Here is a 26,696-nt window from a genome sequence, read left to right on the forward strand (position 1 = left end):
AATTTTGCTTGGCTGTAGGAGACAAAACAAACCTTTAAATGCTAATCAAGTGAGGGGGGTCTCCCCCACACCCCCCTAACTAAATATACCAATTCTGAGATCACTCTACATTGGAGAAAAGGTCAAATTACCAATGATGGCCAAGCAAATTTTTTCCTAGGGAAAAAATTTGCATAAATGGCCTTTTGCGATTGTCATAGTTCAACATTTATGGGTCAATGTTTAGGTGTTCGATCACCTAAATGTTTGATCACATAATATAGACCCGGTATTCATAGTCTTGCACTGTACAAGTGTGCAAAGTGAATGTGTGAATAGCAGTGCTTTGCACATATGCAAATGCATTAAGCATGAACTAGCAGTGTCAATTTCCACATAGACAGCAAAGAAGCATCCAAAGCATGCAGACATGTAAATGTGTAAATTAGGCTGAAAAGTGTACAGTAATAGTTGCATATGTGTGGAAAGTCAGCATATGTTTGTAACTGTTACATAACTCCATAGGTTTCTGATGTACCTTTGTAAGCTGACAAAGATTGCTAGTCAACACTGCTTAGCTCTAATATCGCAAGACTTGAATGTGAGAAGCTGCTCGTACCAGAGCTCAGCTCCACTGGCTATCAGTCAAACTCACTGTCATCAGCCTTATTCTACAGGTGTCTATTGGTGGATACTAGTTTATTGCATTTATATGTGGGGAAAGGGAGTGGATAAGAAAGTTGTATAAAGGGAAGATGATAGACAAGAGAAATAAAGTAGGATGGGATAAGAGGGTTGTACTGGAGGAGGTGGGAGGGAAAGGTACCTGTTTTTATTTGGACAGATCCTGTTTTTCTGAAATATAAGAGGGAGAAGCAGGAAGGAGAGAGGGTACAAGAGAAGGTGTGATGAGTAAGGAAGAGATAAAGGTATTGACAGTAAATATAAACTGACAGACAGTACAGACAGAGGTTGGGTTTACAAAGGGAAAAGAAGACAGATAAAGTATGAACAAATGGGTGATGGAAGAAGAATTGAGAAGACTTACTGGGGAGGGTATGACAAAATATGGCAGGTGTGCAGATGATGAGGGGCACAGGACTGCCACTGATATATTCCCTATCCAGAAACCCTCAATCAGATCCCTGCCCAAGGGTACCTGGGTGGGAAGACATCGATATTGGGGACAGGGAGGCCTCTGCTGGCTTCATAATTGGACCTTTTTGGTCCAGTGAGTCATATATCCGATCCAGGATACATTTGTATTGGCCCCTCATTTCTCCACATCCATCTCAATGCCAGCCTCCATCACAAACTGCAGTTGGGCTGTCCTGGGTGGTGACTGCCATGACCCTGGCTGCCTGCAGAGAGGGGGGGGGGGCTACCACTCCTCCCTGACACAGCAGGTCCAGAATGTGCTGGTAGGGGGATATCTCCCTGGCTGGCATACAAAATGCAATGGCTATTATTTTACATTTACTACCAACACATTTTATGATAGAAGAAACTTAACCTTCAAAAATAAACTACAGACTATAACAAAATTGCAAAATTTGCTACAAATAATTATCAAAAAAAAACACTGCATAGCACTAAAATGTCTTAGCTAGCTAGAACTTAAAAACCACCTCAACTACCATCAGCTTATTAAAAACGGTCTTTCGACTTTTCCTGGTTAGGGGTCGCCACAGCGGAACTCCAGTCCGCTAATGATTGGCAGTAGATTTTTACGTGCTAGCTTGCCGGGCCTAACGCACAACCTTCAACGAAGGAACACCCATTCATGCATGTCGACACACAGAAGACGCTCTAACTGAGAATCGAACGTGCAACGTCTAACTGTGAGGCGACAACGCTACTGCAGCACCACCACAGCAGTATAACTACCATCAGCTTATTACAGCCCATAAACTAATAATCTCCCCAGAAAAATGCCCATCTCTAAAAGAAATAGTACAACCATATACCACTAATCGAGCCCTATGATCCAATAACATGGCTTTTCTATCCATCACAAAATCAAACAGCATAGCAGACTCATTATACTCTAACCAGGTAGCAAAACTCTGGAACCAAATTCACCCTGAAATAAGACTGGTAGACACACTGCATGTCTTCAGAACATCACTAAACAAACACCTGCTAAATAACTGGTTGTGCTCATACACTGTCCCAAGCTAGCTACCACCCTTCCAACTCAACCTAAACTCCACCTTCAAAGTTACACTGCCTTCTACTTGACCTTTCTGTACCCTAATTTTATGCATGTAACTTTTTATCTCTATTACTAAGAAATCTCTCTACTGTATATTCTCCCACAGCTGTCATTTACACTATTCTTCTACAGACTGCCACTCCCCATTCTAAATACTTTCTCTGCTACAAAACTTCCATTACCAGATAACATCACTACCTCTTTTTTCTTTAGTGCAGAACTATACAAGCTCTTTATCTCAGTCTACCTAGTATTTCATATAACTACTTCTCCTCTTTAAGTTCTACCTCCTGCTAAATCCCTTGCTGCCTTTGCTACCGTTCTCTATAAACTGCAACTGTTAGACAGTGGATGTATTATGTAATGGGCTTATCTGTGTAATTTCTCTGTAACCAGCTACCTCATGAAAAAACGTATTTCCTTAAATTCATAGGCTGCTGGATGTTATATAACATGGTCTAGATGTATTCATATAAATGTTTTCATGTAAACTCAGTGTATTTTGCAAAATGTCTTTTTTTAAATGAACTTGGCTAATATGTGGAGCTTTTCTCCCTGAGCCTCAACAGAAAATGGGACAAACTCCTGTTGGGACTTTCCAGTAAATAAAGAGAAATAAATAAATAATACATAAATTTACAGGAACAAAAGACCATTCTTGCCAAACTCCAGTGATAGGGGCAGCAGTACATATCAATCTCTTTCATATGGCAAAACAAAAGGAAAAAAACAAAAAGGTTACTATTAGCAAAGTAATATAATTTTTGTTATGTTATAAACAACATGTTATACTTAACTGCACTATTTAATTTCCTGTGACAGCTGTAATCCTGCCAGGGTACTTAATGAAATTAGCTAACTGTAAAGAAATGAAAACCATCACAGTATGCCCCAGCCTGTACCTAATTGCAAATACCCCACTGATTACAGTAAGGAATACCTGCCTACTGAAACTGTCTGTTTGACTGTGATCTCCCCATCCCCAAGTTAATATTATTCAGCAAGTTACTCAGTGTCTGCAGTACTTACATAAAACAGTCTTACAGGTAAGGGCAGCTCTAGAAAGTTTTCACCAAGTCAATAACCATTTAAAATTAAAGAATAAAGTACATATAAGTACTGTTTAAGGGTACTTACGTAAAATTTACTGTATGCTGAATGCTGCTGTTGTTGTCCACACAGCTTAATCTACCCAATACTTTAAATGGACAGAGTGCAAAGTTGGGGGGTGATTCAGCAATAATGGCCCATAACTACAGTATTATTAAATAATTTTTTACTGTGATATTAGTGAAGAAATACTTACTAAATACCTCTGATCACTGCTTCTGAACTTCTGCCATGCACTGGGCAACCTGGTTAGGCTGATAGCACTGTAAGTCATCGTATCTGTGGTGACACACTGCTCACCTGTATGCAGTATCTTTGTTATGGATGACAACTTGTCTTCCAAATCTGTCCACCATCTGTTTAGCATAATCCACCCAAATTTAGTACTGTTTAGCGTAATCTGCCCCAATAAAGCACCCTTATTAGTTTGCATCAACAAATCACTCAACAGCATTCTAACCCCAGTACACCACCCCTTTGTAGCTCACTAAAGGACTGCACAGCATGGATATGCAATTTCCTAACTTCTCCATAACCAGATTGGTGGATATGGGCATCTTCAGACAATGTATCAATTGCTTCATGTTTACTGATAATCACTTAATCATTAAAAAAAACAGACACAGTACGTGAGAGGTGTACTCACACAATTTCACTGGAGGCATACAAGTGTACATCAGGTTGTTGAAGCCATGCACAAAACATCCACCTAATATAGCACACAATATACGCATAAACTACCATATACTGAGGCACTTAAGAGCAATCTTCCAAACCAACAAAGATCACTTAGACTGTCTGTTGGCAAACCATGCTTCAGTAAACCCAGATGCACTCCAAATAAATCACCTAACACCACAGATACAGTCATTCTCAATGGAACTCCAAACACTATACCACTAAGGCAAGCAAACACACTACCCAGGACTCTTGTCATAAGGACTCTTCTGTTAGACATACTGATGCCCCTCTGAACAGGCTGAACAAGGAGAAGATGTCAGTTAATTGCTTATCTGGAGCTGAGATCTGCCAAATCACACAAACTCTTCAATACACCACATTTACCAGTAGGATTCCATCACAGTGCATGTAGGTGTAATTGACCTGAGACATACCCCTGTGGACTACATGAAGAGAGACATTATGAAACTCTCAGACTATGTGTCGTAGCCTGGTATGAGCCCAGCATTGCACAGGATACTACTATCACTAAGGATGATGCCACAATCTGAGCAAAAGATGACTGATTTCAACAACTGGCTGTCTTTCTGGTGTCATTCTGGGGGATCCAATATTTTTCATCTTGGGAGGACATAGTTAATAGACCATATTGCTTTGCCAAGAATGATGTGCACCTGTCCCCTCTAAGCTTTCAAATACTGGCTAATACTTTATCCGTCTTCACATTGCCTTTTTAGGCAATGTCAAATTGAATCAACTCAACTGAACCTCAAGGTGTTACTGCTCAATGCTAGGAGCCTATACAGAAAACTATACTCTCTCCAAGCCCTCCTTGAGAATAGACATCTATGCAGTTATTGAGACATGGTTTAAAGCTGCAGAGAGTACCATGGGCATGCAAGGTTTCAGTGCCTTCCACACTTTTAGACCAGTAGCTGCACAGACAAGGGCTAACGATGATGGTGTCTTGATATACATCAATAACAAGCATACCTCCAAGGTAGTCAAACAGGATGATGTGCTGGAGTTCCTCCATGTGTAGATCACCAGAGACAAAATTCCATACAATATCCTACCTAGCTATAGGTCACCCTCCACATCCCAAGAAGCTAACAATGCATACCAGAACTTACTGGAGACACTTACCATCCAACCTAACACCCTATTCATGACAGACTTTAATTACCCCTCTACAGACTGGGAATCCTACACAGCCTCCATTCTACAGGCATAGATATTCCTGGACTTCCTAAATACAAACACCCTTGATCTAACAGTGAATATGCCCACTAGAGGTTTCAACATACTGGACTTCATACTCACAAATATGGAAGAACACTGCACCACCACCTCAGGTTATGCTTACTGAATCTGGTGGATGTATTTGAAAAGGCTACTAAGGCAACAGATGAGGGGAAAGTGATGCATACTGCCTTTTTATATCTGGCTAAAGCATTTGATACAACACCCCACTCAGACTTTGTCAACAAACTTACAGAACTAGGCATAAAATCCCTTTATAACACACTGAATAGCTAGCTGGCTTGTGGATAGGAACCAAGAGGTTAGGATGGGTGAGGCCACCTCCACAAAGAGGAAGATCACAAGTGTAGTCTATCAGTGCTCTGTGTTGGGCCCACTTCTCTTTGGCATCTACTTCTTGGATGTCAAATCCAATGACAAAGGTCTCTGGCTGACCAAGTTCACAGATGACTGCAAATTGGGAGCAATCACTGAATCCTCACAAGGCAAGAACACTCTTAGGACTTCCAAGATGGTTGCACATTGAGTAACAGCTTATTTTTAGCTCTCCCAGTGTGAAAACAGAAACTTAGCAAAGAAACCCAGTGAATTTAGACTTCTGTGTGAATTTCAGTAACTGGATAGTAAGTGCACTGCCGGGATGCCAGGAAAAAATAAATACAGAGGACCTGAAGGAAAACCAGCTTCAAAAGGTGAGGAAAAAATTGACTGGGAAAAGTACTGTGGCTGTTCAGCAAAAAGCAGTGCAAGCTCCAGGCTTGACTTCTAGTAACCTAGAGAAAAGTACAAGACAACTACACAGACCTGACTAAAATAAATGAAACACTGATGGAGTACATCAATTCAAACAACAAAAGGCTATAAAAGATGGAAGAAGCTTTAAACAGATATTCATATGAGGTGATAAAACTGCAATATCAGAGGTCAAAATGAAGAAAAGACTAGCTGAATATGCAGCTGCACAAGAAGAGATGTTTAAACAAATAACAGAATTAGAGGACAGAACATGTAGGGAAAAATCTGAGATTGTCTGCTGTACCAGAGAAGCTGGAAGGAACAGACTGTATTCATTTTATGAAAGCACAAATAAGCAACCCGACTGGTATTTCACAGCAGGAGTTTTTAATTGAAAGGGCACATCATGTGTATGCTCCAAACCTGGCTATAAGAAAACAACTTAGACCTTTAATAATAAAGATGCAATCCTACCAGCAGAAGGATTTCATTCTGACAAAACGGTGACAGAAGGACAAAGTACTAAAAATGTGAGACAGCAGTCTGTGGAGAATGATTACTCATTGTACACCAGGCAGAAGAGGAGTAAATTTATACTACTGTTAAGGGAATGTTGAGAAGTGGGAGTGAGATTCAAACTGCTGTACCCAGCAATCTTCAAAATATTCATCCTTGGAAGGACAAAATCATTTTTTGAAGAAGTACATGCAGAAAATACAAAAGTTTGTCCAACAAAAAGTGAGCTGTGAAACAGAATGAGATTCTGCTTATTGTTCTCGTAATAAAGACCACAGCGAGACCGTGCTAGAGAAATCTTTTCCAATGTTTCAATGGAAAATGTTTGTGAGAAGGAAAAAAGCACAAGAGTCAACTAGAAGAATTGAGAGTACATTGGAAATTAAGCAGAGCCAGGATTTGGGTAAGGGAGATGAACAGGAATAAAACCAGTAACTTGGAAATTGACAAATATGGGATTATAAAACAATAATTATATTTGTGAAACATGACAGTACAAGAAAATCTGGAAATATTAGACTTTTTTGGATTTTGTTAAACTTGTAGGGAACTCTAAACATATGCTCTACTTCATGTCATTAATGTTTGGAGAAATACTTAGGAGATGAGAAGAGGAGGGAAAAAGTTAAATGTAAGTAAGACAAACTTTTTTCTTAATGGTAGTATTTTTACAGTGTATTGTTTTCATTGCAAGCTATAAAGTAAAGTTTTCTCAGGTATCTTTAAATGCAATGGGGATACTAATGTAAACAGGTGCTCCTGTTTTTTTTTTCTTTTGTCTTTTTCCCCTCTTCTCTCTTTCTCCTTGTTCATTTTTAAGAAATGTAGGCAACCCACAAACAAATTGGCTCAGCAATATCCATATTTTATTTAGGACTATGGATTAAAAATAATTCTGGTATGGCAGTTAAGGCAGCTAAGCCAATAAATGTATTAGCTTATGATTGGTGAACGAGAGAGGCATGTTTACTAACAGATGATTCACTGATGCTTTAAAATACAGGTGTTATTACTAACACTATGGTTCTAAAGATGTCTTTGTAAGAGACAAAATCGCTCAACCACTGTGCATTCGTTTTTGAAATAAAGTTTTGTGTTGGGGAATTGTGGCTACCTGGAATCAGTAATCCATTTTTGGTTTGAATTTTTTCAGTTCCAGTTCGGAAGAATACCCAAGTTATTGTTATTTTTCAGTTCCTCTAAATAATTCTTATTGCTTCATAACCATATCACTCTCTTTTATTTCCATCCTATTTTTAAACTCTACTTTAATTCTGTCTCACTCCCTAGCTATATTTTCAGAAGAAATGTCTGTCTTTCTAACTCCCAAATAATTTCCACTATCCATTCTTTAAATTCCTCTCGTTTCAATAGCTAAGTGGGAAAGTGGGAGACAGTGTCTCATTTTTATTTCATTACCCGGAGATTTTATTTTAATTATTATTGGCACTTGATCTGAAATAGCTATTGGATGCATATCAAAATTTCAATTAAATGCATATGTTCCTGTGAAATGTAAGGTCTGTCAAGCCTAGCCCAGTTTTTGTATCTTAGGGAGTAATATGTAAATTAACTCCAAACTCCTACGATTGAATTCACAGCTTTCATTCCAAATATTTTCATAAATTTCTTCAAAAATTCTACCCTCCTTTGTTATATTTTCCCTTCTGAGCCCCCAGGCACATCTTCCCTGCTGCAATTCAAATTCCAGTCCCCACCTATAAGTAATATTCCCTGCTGAAAACTGATTATTTTTCTCAGAATTTTCTTAAGCAGTTTTAGGTAGAATATAAATACGTGCCAGTGTAATCCTCCTCCCTTGCCAGTAGCCCCTTAGTACTACATATCTACCTTTATCTTTTTTCTCCTCTTCTATCACAATTGGAGCTCCTCTTGCAATTAATATAAGTACTCCTCTTTTTCTTTGTCCCAGGTATTCTGCTGAATAACCATCCTGAAAACCTTTCTTTATTAAATTCACAAGTGCAGTTCTTTCCAAGTGTGTCTCCTGTAGCATAGCTATTTTCACTCTACATTTCTAATACAGTATACTGCTCTTTCTTTTATATATATATATATATATATATATATATATATATATATATATATATATATATATATATATATATATATCTGTGAGACCATTAACATTTAAAGATAGTACCAAAAGGATCGTTATATGAAAAATGTTCTACTTCCACCTTTTATTTTTGACAGTGTTTTTTGTTAAGTATCTAGTTCCAGCTTTTGTGTTACATGCACACACTAATGTTTGGCAGGTTGACCTTTTATCCAGTTGTTTCTTGTCATATCCATGTGAGCCTATGCCACATCTTACAAAACTTTTTGTTTTACTGAAAGCCCAAAAAGAAATACACCGCAGTGCACCCGAAAAAACTATTAATTTAATGTTAACACACAAAACTATGTACATTTTCAAATATTAAAGTTTTACATTCCTAACAGGAACAACTGTCCCAAAATGACAGCCACACTGACTGACTTGGGTAAACCTAAAAGGAAGGTTATCCATGCTAAGGTGCATGGTACAGCCTGTGCTTCTACTAAGTGCCATCTGGTTTTGTCATACCATTATTGCTCTCCCAGAATGAGAAAACACTTGAATCCTTTCAGAAAACATTATCTCCTAGCCATTGAAATAAAGCCATAAAAAGAAAGAAGCATTCTGTTTTATTACTCATCAGATTGTCTCCTTGGATACATGAAAATTAGAAATAGAAACAGAATTGCTTCTATAAGTATTTATTTATTTATTTGCTAGAGGAGAGCTTTATTATATTCAATGTTCTTTATTATTTATTTCCTTTCTCTTTTAACTTGTCACTAGATAAATCCAAGAGCCTTAATCCAGTCATTCCCCTATGCACAAATGAAAAAAGCACTTTTTTCTTGCATCATACTCTTTTGGACAAATGTTTCTTCTTTTTTTTTTTTTTTTACATTGTAGTGGCTACATTTCTTAAAACGCAACAAGGTGAAAAAGAAAAGAAGGAAAAACAGGGCTACCTGTTTACTTTAGTATACTCATTACACTTGAACATAATTGAGAAAACATTATTTTATAGTATGCAGATACAAGCACCATACAAATATTACTGTTAAGAACAAAAGTTTGTTTTACTTAGAATTAGCCCTCTCCTAAGTCTTCCTCCAGACATTAATGACATGAAGTAGGGCATATTCTTTATAGCCCCCTACAAGTTTAACAAAGTCAAAAAAGTCCAATATTTCCAGGTTTTCTTGTTCTGTCATGTTTTGCAAATATAATTAATGCTTTATAATCCCACATTTATTTGTCAATTTCTGAGTTGCTGGTTTTATTCCTGTTTATCCCCATCTCCCAAAACTAGTCTCTGCTTCCTTTTCAACATATTATTGGATCTTCTAGTCAACTCTTGTGCTTTTTTCTGTCTCTCAAGCACTTTCCATTGAAACACTGGAAAAAGGGTTTCACTAGCAGTCCCTCTGTGGTCTTTTTTATCAGAAGAACAAGAAACAGAATCTCCTTCTGTTTCACAGCTCACTTTGTTTGTTGGATAACTTCTGTATTTCCTCCTTAGCATGTTCTGAATCAAAAATGATTTCATCTCTCCAGGAAGGAATACTCTGAAGATTGTTGAATACAGCAGTTTGAATCTCATGACTGCTTCTCGACATTCCCTGATTAGTGGAATAAATGTACTCTTTTTTTCTGCCTGGTGTACAGTGAATAATCATTTTCCACAAACACTCTACTGTCGCCCACTTTTAGTACTTTATCCTTCTGCCACGGTTTTGTCAGAATCAACTCATTCTGCTGTTAGGATTGCATATTTACTATTAAAGGTCTAGGTTGCTTTCTCATGGCCAGGTTAGCAGCATAAACATGGATGTGCCCTTTCAATTAACAACTCTTGCTGTGGAATACTTGTCAAGTTGCTTATTTGTGCTTTCATACAATTAATACAGTCTGTTCCTTCCAGCTTCTCTGGTACAGCAGAAAATGTCAGGTTTTCTCTGTTTGTTCTGTCCTCTAATATTACTATTTTCTGAAAACATCTCTTCTTAAGCATTCTCATATTCAGCCAACCTTTTCTTCATTTCAACCTCTGATTTTTACAGTTTTATCACCTCATCTAAATATCTGCTTAACGCTTCTGAGTTGATATACTCCATCAGTGTTTTGTTTATTTTAATCAGCTCTAAGTACATTTGACTTATTTTTTCCTCTAGGTTACTGGAAGTCATGTCTTGCAGCAAAGCTGGAGCTTGCAGTGCTTTTGGCAGAACAGCTGCAGAACTCTTCCCAGTCAGTGCTTTTCCTCATATTTTGTGGTTTATTTTCTGTCAGGTTCTCTGAATTTCGTTTTTGCTGGTATCCAGGCAGTGCACTTAATAACCAGTTACTGAAATTTACAAAAAAAAAAAAAATAGCTCACTGACTCTCTCTTCTGAGTTTCTGTTGTCACACTGAGAGAGATTAAATTAAGCTGTTACACAATGTGCGGCCAACTCAGATGTCCCTGAGACTCCTAGCATTGAGCAGTAACACCTGTAGCTTGTCCTGAGTAGCTTTTGTTATGCTGGAAGGTTTGTCTGTTTGGCAATGCCTAAAAAAGGCACTATAGGTGTGGGTAATATTTTGGCCAATATCCAAAATCCAGAGGTGACAGGTAAAGACTATTCCTGGCAAAGCAGTGTAGCCTGTCAAACATGTCGTCCAAGGCTGACAATTATTGGACCCATATGGAATGACACCAGTTGCTAAGCCAATTATTAAAGCCAATCATTTTCTGTTGGTACTGTGGCTTCATCCTTGGAGATTGCAGAATGTTGCTCAATGCTAGGCTCATACCTGCCTGTGACACACACAGAGCTCAATCATATCTCTTTTCGTATAGTCGAAAGAGGTACATCTCAGGTTATTCACGACCACATGGGCTATGACCGAGTCATATTAGTACTTAGGGGCGGACATGTTGGAGAGGCAGATATGTTTCTCAGAAAATTCCCACTCTTTGCGACAGGCGTCTCCATCCATGTGAAGCTCAACGTGGACCACTGGATGGGTAGTCAGAAATTCATCCCCTGATCTAACGCCTATATCTCTGATGGATAGAGACAGTCAGTAAATCACTCCATATATAAATTAAATTTGTGGGTCACATTTCAGTTGCATGCCTGGGCTTATAAGGGCCTTAGTGGTTGTTAGCCTATGAACCTATGAAATATTGTGAGTATCACCATTCTGTGGCCCATTGGTTACTGTATTTTTGCAATGACTGTCAGAAAGCCAAAGTTAAAGTATATAAAAAAAGTGAAGGATATAAAAGTGAGAATAATATCAAATTAGTTTTGTACAGTAAAAATGGTGCAGTAAGTGATTCCAAAATACTGGTACAAGACATTTTTATCAGTTCAGTCAGCAAGTCTTAAGTAATTAAAAAAAAAAGTTCATTGACTTCTAGCTTTTAGATTAGCAGTATATGTTGCACTTAGCACTTTTGCATGTTTGTCAGAGTTATTGGCACCTGGCAATAGCAAGCCACAGGGCTGTTCTACACAAACTGCATTAAATTTTAAGAACTAAAAGATCAATCATACTGTACGCCACAGACTCACTTCCATCCACAAACTATACCATGCAGCATTAGATCGCAAATTTCTTGCAGTTCCTCAAGCATTTCAGTTTACAGTTAAGTACTTCTGTTTATAGTCTAACACACACACACACACACACACACACACACACACACACACACACACACACACACACACACACACACACACACACACACACAAGGAAAAAAATACAACTTCACTTAAATAGTGTAGCTGGACTACTGAGTAATGAACAGATTCATACTCCAGTGTCTGAAAAACATCATGCTGGGGCTATACTGCTACTGTTTCATCTGATAAAGGGAAGGGTAACAATTAGTAAAGGGAAGGGTAACAATTAGTAATACTGACTTTATTACTCCTAGGGACAACATCACAGCAAGATGCAGGAGAGGTTACAAGAATAAGTTCTATTTTAATTTTACAACAGTTCTGTGGAAAATTATTTAATTATTTAGGTGGAAGTATTTCTGAATTTATTTAATCATTAGCTGAAAATATCCTTGGATTGTCTTTTTGGAAACACCAGTAGATTTAAATCAGATCAACAGGGTAATGCAGACCAATTCACTCTCTCTAACGTGATCTCTCTGGTTCATCAATACTTTCACTGGAGGACATTTTGTATGGCACAAGTGTGAAAGACTCTCACAATTTCTCATATTCTGACACATACCACCCCCAAATAGTGCCAAGAGCAACTACACAGACAACAAAGACAACTTATGTAAACCTAATACAATGCAATGACATCTATGAGGAGAAATAAAAACATTTGCACTTACCTGGAAGGATATTTTAAAAAATATTGTCAATAAAGATGGGAAAGAAGTGAAAAAAATGTTAGTAAACAAAACAAAAAAGAAACAAGAAAAATTATTTTACAGAAGTTTCCAGTTTGAAAAAAGATTTTCCTTCAGAATAACAATTTATTGCAACTTCATTAGGAAAACATTACATCATCACTTCTTAAGCCTTCATCTGCAGAAAAGAATACTACATTATCAAATGCCCTGCTTCACAACCCTGCCCACTATTCCAAAAACATTTCCCCCTGCTGGTATGCCTAGCAGTTGTATATCTCCACTAACCACTGTGTAAATGATGGTGGCTGTGGCCATATCAAGTATACAGTTGTGTGTGTGTGGGGGGGATGCCTGATGCACAGTGTTAGTCGACCATGAGCTACTCACTATAGCCCACAGAAAAAGCTGCATATACCAAGTTTTATCTTTGTGATTTTACACTTTCACATAGTGACTGTCATGGTCTATATTTGTGGAAGATGCAACTGCCTCGCTTGTGCTGACATGTACTGTGCACAAGCCTGCTTGAGGGGGTACCATGCTGCTGTTGTTGGCTGGCCACAGTCACTGTCACCTGTGCAAAAAAAAAATAGAGAGAGCTGAACTAACACACTTGTGTTTTATCAGTCACTGGTTGTTGCAATTGCAAATCATACCTAAGCAGAATCATGTTACGCAGAATGCAACAAGCATAAATATTCTGCCACAGTAGAAGGGTTATACTGAATATCTCCCAGGATTCATCCTGGCAGCAGAAACAGGCTTTAAGTAGGCTAAACACTTGCTCAGTGACTACTGGAGTCTAGGACAGGGCAGTGCTATAGTGCTTTTCTGCAGCTACTTGTGGATTATGGCCTGGTGTCATTAGCCAAGGTTCGAGTGGGCAGCCTGCATCTGCTTAAGAACATAATGGAGAGGGAACACATGAAGATAGGGTGGTTAGTCATTAAACCTTATTCAGTACATATAACAATACCTCTGTAGCCACAGTCATATTTACTCTAGACTTACCAACAAGGTGAATGCAGTATCCTACCATGCAGGAAGTGGTGATACAGTAAACTTGTTCAGAACTCATGCATACTGCCAGGATGCTAAGCCATATGCTGGTGATACAGCCACATGCATCACACATCACCAGGAAGTTGATGGAATAGTATACCCTTCTATTATGTTACCTATCACCCTGTAGTTCAGGTAGGGCGCTGATAGCCATATGGGTGCAATCTGCACCAGACATTTCAGGGAAGTGTGCCAGACAACAGAAGGCATATATGGTAGTGGCTCAGTCCTGTAGGAAACACAGATTCTCATTCACGTGGATAGGCTAGGATGACACTGACAGCAGGATCCTCAGGGCAGAAGCCTGAGGGATATCCAATGTTTTCCTAATCTGTGTATGAAAGGCTCCCATTGTAAGTATAGTGAAGGCTACAGAAACCTTGGTATCCACAGGAATAGGAAGGTCATACATTCCCCCCAGTGACAGTTTGTGTACCATACAAGTTTTACAAAGCCCTTATAATGTCTCTGTCCTCTCGCTCGTCAAAGTTATAATGCATTACCCCTTGCTTATAACCTCTCCCCCTAGGCTGCTACATGCTGCTCCATACACTGGACTGCAGTGCCATAGAACCAAGCACCTCAATGTGGGAAACAACAAGACTTGCAGCTAAACCAAGTATCCTCACCATCTGCAAGATGACTGGAAATGACGGTGCTTGCCTTTTTATATCTTATATGCAGCTGAGTAGCAAAATGCAACTCTGAATCACAAGAAGTATAAAAGTAACTTAACTGGTCTATCAGCACAGCATTTACATAATCTTCTCATTTAGAAGTTATTAGGTATTCACTTACATACAACAGTATCTGAATCTTAGAGGGTTCTACATATGCACAGCAGACCTCTATGAATCACACTTCATTTGTTCAGGTCTGCAACCCTGTGCAAGCGCGCCTTGCCCACATATGGAAGTGACTCTGAATACCACATTTTATTTACTTTAATAAATGCTGATGACAACTTTGGTTTATGAAATATAGCTATGATTACATTACTTATGATCATTAGATCTAAAGTAAAACATGGACTCATACAAATATATCAATGCTTCATGAACTGTGCCCCACAGGAACTGTCAATGTCTGGGAGGTATATCTGAATTCAGGGCAATAAATGTACCAGAAGTACATTAATGCAATCACATAACTCAGACACGAGTTCAGACACTGTAATGGAAGACATAAACAACTACAGAAGATTCTGAAAGGAAAATGAATGCCATATGTCATTAAGGATTAGTCTGCTGATATATGATTTACAGATACTCACTTTGGTGAAGCTAACTTGTAGAAACCAGCTATTTCAACAGACACACACACACACACACACACACACACACACACACACACACGAAAACTAGGTTCTCAGTCATCTTGAAATTAGGAAACAGTTTTCTTCTGATAAGTAAAAGTGATTTTTAATCACTATTACTTCTTTCTCTTACATTTGGTTTGATGAAGTGCAGCTACAGGCTCTGTGTGTACTGTATATAACTAAATCTGGTTTGATTTGTTCTTTGTACTCTTCTCAGCATGTACCTTGCTACAACACGGTTGCATACTACATAGTGCCCTTTTTTTTTTTTCGGGGCTGAGACTAGGATCGGTTAGTTCTGATCAGTGCTCCACCCTGGTCAACAGATAAAAAACAATTATTACATGCAGTCTGGCAGTTTAACACCGATGGTTAAAGCTATAACCCACAAATAAACTATACCTTGTCCTAGACTGTTTTTTTTAAAGGTTCCATTTGTAAATTCAAAGGCTGAGCACAGATCACAAGTGGATATAAAAAGTTTACACACCCCTGTTAAAATGCCATGTTTTTGTGATATAAAAAAATGAGACCACAATAAATAATTTCAAAACTTTTCCCACCTTTAATGCGACCTATAACCTGTACAATTCAATTGAAAATCAAACAAATCTGTTAGGGGAAAAATATAAAAAATAAAAAATGTACAATAAGCTGGTTGCATAAGTGTGCACACCCTTAAATGAATACTTTGTTGAAGCACCTTTTGATTGAATTGGTTTTCCTTTAAATGTGCGTATTGCACAAGGGCGAACAGAACATTTCTGAAAGGCAGTCTGCAAGGTTTGCAAACGCCGAATGGAAAAAGGTTCGAATGCACAGTGAGATTTGCTCATTGCACATTCGACATTCTGGGGCGGATTGCACTACAGTGGGGATCGGGAAATGGTTCCTTTCCCCACTGTAGTGCAATCTCAGAGTTAGAATAATAAAGTGGGGGGGGGGGGTTCGACATTCATGTTTGAAAAACAGCGAATCTGCTGTTCGATTTGCTGTTTTTTGAACATGAAGGTCTGTCGACATTTTCAGTTTCGTGGTTCTGAGTCGCTCATATGAACACTCGAACCACTTTGATTCGCGGTTTTAAAGGTAAACCGATTTAATTATAGCATTCAGTCAATTAAAGAGAGACTGATTAACCCCAAATAAAGTTCAGCTGTCCTAGTAAGATTTTCCTGACACAGAGAACTTACAAAGCATGAAAGGGATCTCATTGTTGAAAGGTATCAGTCAGGAGAAGGGTACAAAAAAATTTCCACAGCACTGGATATACCATGGAACACAGTGAAGACAGTCATCAAAACGTAGAGAAAATATGGGACAACAGTGATGTTGCAAAGAACGGGACATCCCTCCAAAATTGATGAAAAGACAAGATGTAAACTGGTCAGGGAGACTGCCAAGAGACCTACAGCAACACTGAAGGAGCTGCAGGAATTTCTGACAAGTACTGGTTGTGTACTACATGCAACAACAATCTTCCTTATTCTCCATATAGCTGGGCTATGGGGTAGGGTTGCAAGACGGAAGCTTTTTCTTACACAGAAAAACATCCAGGCCCCGGCTAAAATTTGCAAAACAATACATCAAGTCTACCAAAAGCATGTGGGAAAATGTGTTATGGTCTGATGATACCAAGGTTGAACTTTTTCCACAATTCCAAAAGGTACTTTTGGCATAAAAACAACACTTCATATCACTAAAAGAACACCATCCCCACCGTGAAGCATGGTGGTGGCAGTATCATGCTTTGGGGTTGCTTTTCTTCAGCTGGAACTGAGGCTTTAGTAAAGGTGGAGGGAATTATGAACAGTTCCAAATACCAGTCACTTTTGGCCCAAAACCTTCATGTGTCTGATAGAAAGCTGAAGATGAAGAGGAATTTCACCTTTTAACACTACAATGACGCCAAGCATACATCCATATCAACAAAAGAATGACTTAACCAGAAGAAAGTTAAAGTTTTGGAATGGCCCAGGCAGAGCCTAGACCTAAAGCCAATAGAAAATATGTGGGGTGACCTGAAGAGGGCTGTGCACAAGAGATCCCCTCGTAATCTGACAGATTTGGAGCACTTTTGCAAGGAAGAGTGGGCAAATATTACCAAGTCAAGATGTGCCATGCTGACAGACTCCTACCCAAGAAGACTGAATGCTGTAATTAATTCAAAAGGTACTTCAACAAATTATTACTTAAAGGGTGTGCACACTTATGCAACCAGCTTATTGTATGTTTTTTATTTTTTTATATTTTCCCCCTAAAAGATTTGTTGTTTTTTTTTTTTAAGTAGATTGTACAAGTTATAGGTCACATTAAAGGTGGGAAAAGTTTTGAAATGATTTATTGTGATTTCATTTTTTTATATCACAAAAACCTGGGATTTTAACAGGGGTGTGTACACTTTTTATATCCACTGTAGCTACATGGTGCCAAAGGGCCTTTGAAGAGAGAGAGGCATGTTTATGCACTTATTTTTTAACAAGCAATTAAAATAAAGTATCACAATCAAGAAGCCTACTTTTCAAGAAAGTATAAGACTTTTCAATTTAAATGCATGTTTTAAAGAGAAAAATCAGTTGTGTACAGAAGCCTTAAACAGTTTTCCTCAAAAAAATATTATTACTGATTCATTCATTCATTCATTCATTCACTGATAACGCATTTAATCAATTTCAGGGTCACAGGTGAGCCAGAGCTTAATGAAGAACTCCCTGAGTAAAGGGCAGGGAAACCAATCCTCTATAGGATGTAAAACTACAGCAGGACAGAGACCATCACATACCCATGCCTTGGGCAATTACAGTAAGTCTTTGTATTGTTGGAGAAAACTGAAGCATCGAAAAAAAAAACCACATCTAATCATGAGACTTGAGTACTCCACACAGACGGCACCCCAGTCAAGAAATGAACAAGTGAACAGCAAAGGTAACCCAATGCCACTGTGCCAACCAAACATGTTATTATTTTTTTTAACTTACAAAAATACAAAGTACATAAGCATAATCACAGCAATGAATTCAAATTATATATATATATATATATATATATGTGTATGTGTGTGTGTGTCTGTGTGTGTGTATGTATATATATATATATATATATATATATATATATATATATATATATATATATATATATATATGTCAGATAAGTGCGTGCATTTAAATGGAAACAGGGTATAACAAAATATCAAAATGTAATGTTTCACTGTTATATACTACTACTATTCCTCCCCGGGTCGCACACTCACCACAAATCTTCCTTCAATATCACCTCCTCAAATAATACAATTATTAAACCTGATGCTCATACTAAACTTTTAGGAGTCATCATAGATGATGAACTCAAATTTAATATACACCTCCTCCAATGTATAAAAAAGTCTAACCAGAAACTTGGATTGCTCTATAGTAACAAGAAATTTCTAACTCCAAATGCTAGGCTCTCCCTTGCTCAAGCCTTCCTCCTACCCTCCCTTCTGTATGCTGCCCCTATTTTCACCAATATCCAAGCCACAGCTTTAAACAAACTCCAACAAACTTATCATAAGGTAGCTAAGATTCATAACAGACTCTCCTTACAAATCCCACCACTGACTACCCCTCACATCCTTACAATGGCTAAAATTCCCCCACACTTTACTTTCACAACTACAAATGCTACATTTCATTCTCTACAAACCTTCATCTTGCCCAGCTCTTTCTTCCCTTATTTCCATCTACACACCTTCTCGCACTCTCTGTACCTCTAATCAGCAACTTCTCAACACCTACCAGCTAAAAAAAGCAGTAGGCAAACTCTTATATAAATACTCAATAGCTCAAAACTGGAACAAACTTCCTCGCAAAATAAGCTCCACCATTCATCCAGCACACTTTAAGGAGAAACTAAAACTCCATCTGCTCAACACCAGAATCTGCCCTTGCACAGCACCAACCTAACCTCATTTCTCCCTCCAAGGGCTACCCCTTCCTCACTTTCCTCCATCACCTCAAAAATGTGATCCCTCAACTAAGGGTTACAAACTGAAATATAATCTTGTCATTTGATCAATTAATCTGCATGTAAAATATACAAAATCTCTAATCTGTAAACATATAGTTTACATAATGTAATAAATAGTCTTGGGTCAATTACACCTACAGTATCTGTAGTGTTCTTGTATTATTTTTTTTTTCTTCTTTTTTTTTTTTTCATATCTCATCATACGTCTATTGAAATTGTTACCTTTTTATGTCTGTATATATCTGTATTTGGAGCTTTTCTCCTCGGGTCAAAAACCCAGCTGGACCAACCCGGTTACAAATGCCAGTAAATAAATAAATATATATATATATATATATATATATATATTCCTGATAATGTCTTACTGTTATATATATTTCTAATATCCACGACACCAGTCTGTATTCAGTAGTATTCTTGATATCCACGACACCAGTCTGTATTCAGTAGTTAGGAAATATTTACTTACAAAAGAATGGTTGTGTAAAATCTTACCATAATCATAGATGTCCTTCTGTTCTATATGTTGCAGTTTTCGTAACATGAGGGAGTCTGCCACAGGCTGTCCTGAGCGCCCGGCCAGTATACAAAAGTCTAAAGCTACTGTTAGGTACATGTGATGTCGCACATAGGTGCCCGTCCAACATTGGCCATAAAGTGACATCGGGTATAAAACAGACATTGGCACATACCATCCTCAGAACTGAATGTCCCAGTTAGAACACCAGCCTGAGATAAACACATATGCATAACTCAAGCAAGCATCAGGGGGAAGGAGGAAGGGATAGAATACTGCAACCTACAGAAGAGAAGTACATCTATGGTCATGGTAAGATTTTACACAACTGTTCTGTCCTTCTATTCATATGTTGCAGTATTCATAATCTAAGGGAGAATGCCAAAGCTCATGCAGTGGAAAGAGTGGGAGGAGGGGCAGTGGTACTCTCTATAAACCCTGAAGAATACCCCTGGGAAAACCAGCTCTAGATCTAGATATACTATCCAACTTGTAATGTTTTGTTAAATATGGATAGAAGACCAAGTAGCTGCTTCCAGGATACAGGAAGTATCCAGATCCTTGAAAAAAGCACCTGAAGAAGACAGCTCTACTAGAATGAGACTTAATTGGGGAGGCAAGGGATTTTCCATGAAACACATAAAAAATAGAAACAGCCTTAGAAATCCAAGAGGAGACTGTCTGCTTGGAAACGGGCTTGCCCAGAACCCTGGAGTGATAAAAATTGAAGAGGCACTCAGATTTTCCCTTAGACTTCATTTTATTCAAATAAAATCTGAGTTGTCTATGCACATCCAAGGTGTTTCAAATCCTCTTGCTAGAAGATTGTGGAGACAGGAAGGCAAATTAATGGATTGGTTAAGTGACAACTCATTCACCACCTTGGGCATAAAAGAGGGATTAGTACGTAGGGAAACCCTATCCTTCTGGAAAACAGAGAAGGGAGGTGAAGCCATAAGGACCTGAAGTTCTGAAACCTTTCTGGCTGAAGTGATAGCCAAAGGAAGCACGGTCTTCCAAGTGCAATGTTAGAGAGAAGAGGAAACTGCTAGTTCAAAGGGAGGCAATGCAAGTTTTTCTAAGACAAAATTTAGATCCCAAGGAGGAGGAACTGGTTTTCTTGGTGGTCTGATATGAAAAAGAAGCTATGTCTTACCATAACGTTCCATCTGTGTTGTAGATCTTCATTCATTACTGATAGGACTTCGGTTCCGTCCTCGGAATAGACACGGCAGTTTCCAAGCTTGCGCCAGCCAAAAACTCTCAGCTAAGACCTACTCATAATACCCTTCTCATAGTCTCTCCAGATCGAGTTTGCCTGCCCCTATATTATAGAGATAGTAAGAGAAAAACTGTAGGAGGCTCTGTCTGAGCAAATACCCTAACCAGGAATTCCTAAAGTCCACCAGGAGTCCAGGCAGGGGGAAGGAGGCGGGAAGTAATGAATGAATAAAGATCTACAACACAGATGGAACGTTATGGTAAGACATAACCTCTTTATCTGATGTTGTAAATCTTTATTCATTCCTTACTGATAGGACCGAGTCCCCAGCTACTTGAGACCTGGGTGGCCCTAAGGGAGAATATTCCTGAGCACCATAGAACCAAAAGATGCTCGTTCCCTGGAGGCCAAATCCAGTTTGTAATGAGTGATAAAGGTATGAGGTCTTGCCCAAGTGGCTGCTGCACAGATATCATCCATAGAGGCTCTGGAATGAAAAGCCACAGAACTAGCCATCGATCTACTAGAATGAGCCTTTATTCTGGAAGGTTAGGATAGCTTATTCTGATGATCGTTAAAGGTAATGACGTTTCTAAGCCAGGAGGGTAGAATAACTTTGGAGACCGGTTTACCCAATCTGAGTCCTGCAAAGGCCACAAACAAGTGATCTGTTTTCCTGAAAGATTTAGTCCTGTTCAAATAACAACGAAGCTGCCTATGAACATCAAGGGTGTGCAACAGATACACCCCTCTGTTAGAATGCTGAGGGAAGAAAACCAGCAGGTCAATAGATTGGTTAATGGAAAATCCAGAAATGACCTTGGGCAAGAAAGAAGGGTCAGTACAAAGGGATACTCTATCCCTGTGGAAGTTCAAGTAAGGTGCCTTGACACTCAAGGCCTGCAACTCGGATACTCTTCTCGCTGAGGTAAGTGCTACTAGAAGTAGAGTCTTCCATGCTAAAAATTTTATATTACAAGAATTAAAAGGCTCAAAAGGAGGACCTGTTAATGACTGAAGTACCAAGGTCAAGTCCCAGGGTTCTATGGGGGGCTTGACAGGAGGTTTAACGTGCAATACTCCTTTCAAAAAGGTTTTACACAGGCAGTGTGACATAACAGAAGAATTATCAAGTCCATTATGAAAATTTGCGAAAGCTGCTAAATGTACAGTGATTGTAGATGCTGAGGCTCCTGCATGTAGAAGAGTCATCAGGTATTGTAGGATCTTTTGAATAGGCATAGACAAAGGGTCTATGTTCTGATCTTTGGCCCAAGTAGCGAACCTAGTCCATTTACTAGAATAAATTTTCCCGGTGGAAAGTTTGTGTGAAGTCAGAAGAATTTCATGAATGGGAGATGAGATATCAGGCAGCCTGGCAGTCACTGGAAGTGGAGGAACCAATCTGTGAGCTTGAGGCTGTGGAGACTGAGGTGAATCAGTCCCCGAGGATGAGACAGCAGACCTTGGGAATGATCCAGGATCCATGGGCTGTGAATCAGATGAGGCCATAGGAAAGGGAACCAGGCTTGATGGGGCCAGTAAGGGGCAATGAGGATCACTTTGCTTCTCAACCTTTGAGCTTTCTAGAGGAATTCTGGGATGAGAGGACATGGGAGAAAGGCATACAGTAGACCCAGGGGCCAATCATGCATTAGAGCGACCCTCAGTGGTTCCCCCTGAGGAGAGATCAGGGCAAAGTAGCTTCTGCATTTGTTGTTTAAGGGGGAGCAAACAGATCGCAGCAAGGCTTGCCCCAGCGATGGAATATCCGACCCGCTATTAAAGGATTGAGGGACCACTCGGGAGGCATCAGGATGTTCCTGCTCAGATTGTCTGCAGTAAGGTTAGAACTCCCGGGAATGTACGTTGCTATACGAAAGCGGTTGGAAGCTATTGCCCAGTGCCAAATCCTCATGGCTTCCCAACACAGGGAGTAAGACCTGGTTCCACCTTGCTTGTTAATATACCAGGTGATTGACATGTTGTCCAAATGAACTGCAATGGTCCCAGAAGTAAGGGATGTATGGAACACTTGCAACGCTAAGAGAACTGCCCTCAGTTCCAGGACATTTATGTGCAAATTGGCCTCCATGGTGGACCAGGTGCCTTGGACCGTCTTTCCCTGGAAATGCCCCCCCCCCAACAGGGAAGCGTCCATGGTCACTGTGGCCGTGGGCTGGGGGAGACAGAACGGTCGACACCAAAGATTCGATTCTGGCTTCATCTATCATAGCATTTCTTTCTTGCAAAGGTTTGTAAGACGTATCATGTGGTTGAGTAGGTGAGTTAAGATCGACTATTATGAAGAAAGGAGCCACTGTAGTATTCTCATGTGCAACCTCGCCAGTGGTACTAGAGTAAAGGCAGCTGCCATGGAGCCTAAGAGTTGCAGTACAAGGCGTGCTGGTACAAAGGCCTGTGGAAGAAGGGCTTGGATTTGGTGTCTTATTTTCAAAAGCCTGTGAGGAGAGAGGGAAGCTTGACAGGATGTTGTGTCGAAAACTGCTCCAATGAATTCCAGTGTTTTTGTTGGGGACATTTAAGATTTGTCCTTGTTGGTTGTAATCCCCAAGTGGAGAGCGAGGCCTTGAGTGTAAGAGAGGCTGTGGATTATAAGATTTCTGATCGAGGCGGTAAGGAGCCAATTGTCTAGATATGACAACACCTGGAATCCTTGTAGTTGAAGATGAGCTACTACAACTGCCATACATTTGGTGAACACTCGGGATGGGGGGGGGGGGGTTGTAGAGAGACTGAATGGCAGTGCCCTGAACTGGTAGTGATTGGCTCCCAGCTAGAAGCGGAGAAATCTCAGGGAGTGGTGATCCATCGTTATGTGGTAATACATGCCCTGGAGGTCTACAGAGCACATCCAGTTGTCCCTCCCTAGAAAGGAGAGAAGGGACTGTACCCTGACCATCCAGAATTTTTGAGGTTTGATAAATTTGTTCAATAGGCTGAGATCCAGGATTGATCTCCAGTCCACTGTCTTTTTTGGCACTAAAAAGAACCTCGAGTAAAACCCGGATCCTCTCTGGCCTGGTGGGACTGGTTCGATGACTCTTTTTCTTAGAAGCTTTTCTATTTTTAGGGCTGCTACCTCCCTCTGATTGGGTGGTACATCGGGGATTCGTTTGACGGGTCTGGGAGTTAAATCGAAAGGTATCTGGTAGCCTCTGGATATTATTCTCTACACCCAAACATCGGTAGTAGTAAGTTGCCAGGCTGGTAGGTGCAGAGAAAAATGACCCCCGACTACTTCCAGAGGAAAGCAATCGAGCCGCTGCTCAGGAGTGCTGCTAGGGTTGTCCAGAGAAGAAATGTCCAGTGCTCTGGTTACGTGGACCCCCTCTACCTCGAAAGGGGCATCTTCGAGATGAGTTGCCCCCTCTGCACCGGAGGGATTGCTCACCATGAGTGTCAAGGAAGGATGCTTGGGATTTCATGAACCACAATTTTCCTCCCCTCTCGTTCCTGGAGTAGAACCTCTGGGGGGGGTGGAAAAAACATATGCCCACAGCAGACAAGGTCTTTCCATCTTTCTCACTTCATGCTAGTGTGTCTCGTACTTTGGGGCCAAAAAGTGCAGATTTGTTGACAGGTGCGATGACGAAGGAAGATTTAAAGGGGTCTGCAAAATCACACAAACGCATCTAAGCATGATGTTTCATGACAATGCCTGATGCTGCAGCTAGAGCTGCCCCCTCGATGTTGTGAGATATCAAACACATCGAGGAGTTTGAGATAGATTCAAGGGTAGCTAGCTGCGAGGAAACAGTATCACGCACCTCATCAGGCAGTACCCCTGCCAAAGAGGAAGACATTTCAGAGATTAGGCCTCTTTGGAGGTGAGTGAAGTGTGCCAGATAGTTCAGCGACCGAATGGCAAAGATCGCTGAAGCATAGGTCCGCTTCCCTAGTTTGTCCATGGCTCGAGACTCCCTGTTCGGAGGATGGACAGTGGAACTATCTTCTGCCAGTTCCCTTCTGGTGGCCGCCACCACGACCATGGAATCAACCATCACCTGCCTGGACCAGTTGGGCTGGTCTTCAGGGGTGGATAGAATTTTGTCCGGCCTCTGGGGGACAGGTTCTATGTTGTCTGGGGCCTTTAAGGCATGCTGCACGATCAGCTTAATAAGCTCATCCACAGGTGGAGTCACCCAGGAAGTGGATGGCCAGGCATGGAAGGCCTGCAAGAACACAGATTCCTCAGAAGAAGGGTTAAAGGACTTCCAGTCTCCCCACTGCTTCAGGATTTTGAGAATGTCTCCAAATGAGATGTCGTCTGGGGGAGACCGTGGGGTCCCTTCTCCCTCATTGCAATCAGTGTCCTCAGTAATAGATTCCACTGAGGAATCAAGGTGCTTTCCTCTTGCACGGAAACCAGTACCAACACAAAAGAAAACTAGTGACCAAATTGCAGAAGTGGTTAAGAGAACGACTCCAAAAAGAAACCACTGGTGGTCCACAATGTAAGATATAAAAATAATCCACTGGTAGTCCACAAAATAAAGATTTATTGCAAGATAAAAAGCAGTAAGCGCTTTCGTCCCATCAATAGAACTTCATCAGACCATGAAGTTCTATTGATGGGACGAAAGCACTTACCGCTTTTTATCTTGCAATAAATCTTTATTTTGTGGACTACCAGTGGATTATTTTTGTATCTTACATTGTGGACCACCAGTGGTTTCTTTTTGGAGTCATTCTCTTAACCACTTCTGCTTCCTCTTGCACCATTTCTTCCGGGGTGGCTCCCCAGTGGGATCTTCTGAGGAGGACTCTGGAGAAAGGGTTCCCTTCAAAGGGAGGTCTTGCATCTCCCGTGCCCGGGATCCAAAAGTAGGGGGTTGGGACAGCTGCATACTTAGGGGGGGGGGGGTCTGGTGCCGATGTCATTGATGCTGACTGCGAGCCTGTGGAGGCAAGGACCCTCTCCATCACCTGGAAAGCAGGCCCACCCGAGGAAGGATGGGAGCCCCGAACCGGGAAGGACAAACCTCGGAACCAGGGTCACACCCCGCCCTGAGCAGCCCACCTCCAGGTGAGGAGCTCCGAGAGGACTGGAAGCTGTCGGAGCAGTGGACATAGACGATGCCAGCAAAAAATAGGCACCGGGATAGGTACCAAGGTGCCAACAGTCCAAACACTGCTCTGAGAGTGCACCGGCTCCAATGGAGCAGATGCAGCAAGGGCGGTCTGTGCCGACAGGGAAAACTCCGCAGCTGGGACTGAGGCAGTATGCACCAGGGTGGTCATCGGTACATAGATCTCTGGGGCCTGGGTAGAGGCCGGAGGAGGATAAACAGGTGAATATGCTGTGAAGGGTTCCGAGCCAAAGGGGATGGAAGGTCTAGCTGCGGTGGGCAATCCCATAGCTGCCAAAAGCTGGCCCACAACCCGCACTACATCTTGTTCAGAAAGGATCCTGGTGGATCTATAGGAGGCTGCTGAAGGAGAATCAGGTCTTTCAAGAAAAGGGCTAAACCGATGCCCTGAAAAGGGGTCGTATGTTGGAGAGTATCTGGTTCTTGGGAGATGTTCGACTTTAGGAACCGAGGTCATAGTCTGTGGAGCTGAATAAGCTATTGGCACCACGGCAGGGGATGGTGCCGAATCAGGTATGGTCGTGAAAGCAA

The 26,696-nt window shown here is 40.4% G+C and overlaps 1 protein-coding gene across 2 annotated transcripts in view; it reads right to left on the reverse strand.

Moving 5' to 3' along the window:
- POMK (protein O-mannose kinase) overlaps positions 1-26,696 on the reverse strand; it is a 243,299-nt gene that overhangs the window by 2,064 nt on the left and 214,539 nt on the right. The gene's annotated exons all lie outside the window — the stretch shown is intronic.

The sequence above is a fragment of the Protopterus annectens genome, chromosome 17.part0 (genome assembly GCF_019279795.1).
Source record: "Protopterus annectens isolate FY-2018-M chromosome 17.part0, PAN1.0, whole genome shotgun sequence".
NCBI lineage: Eukaryota > Metazoa > Chordata > Ceratodontiformes > Protopteridae > Protopterus > Protopterus annectens.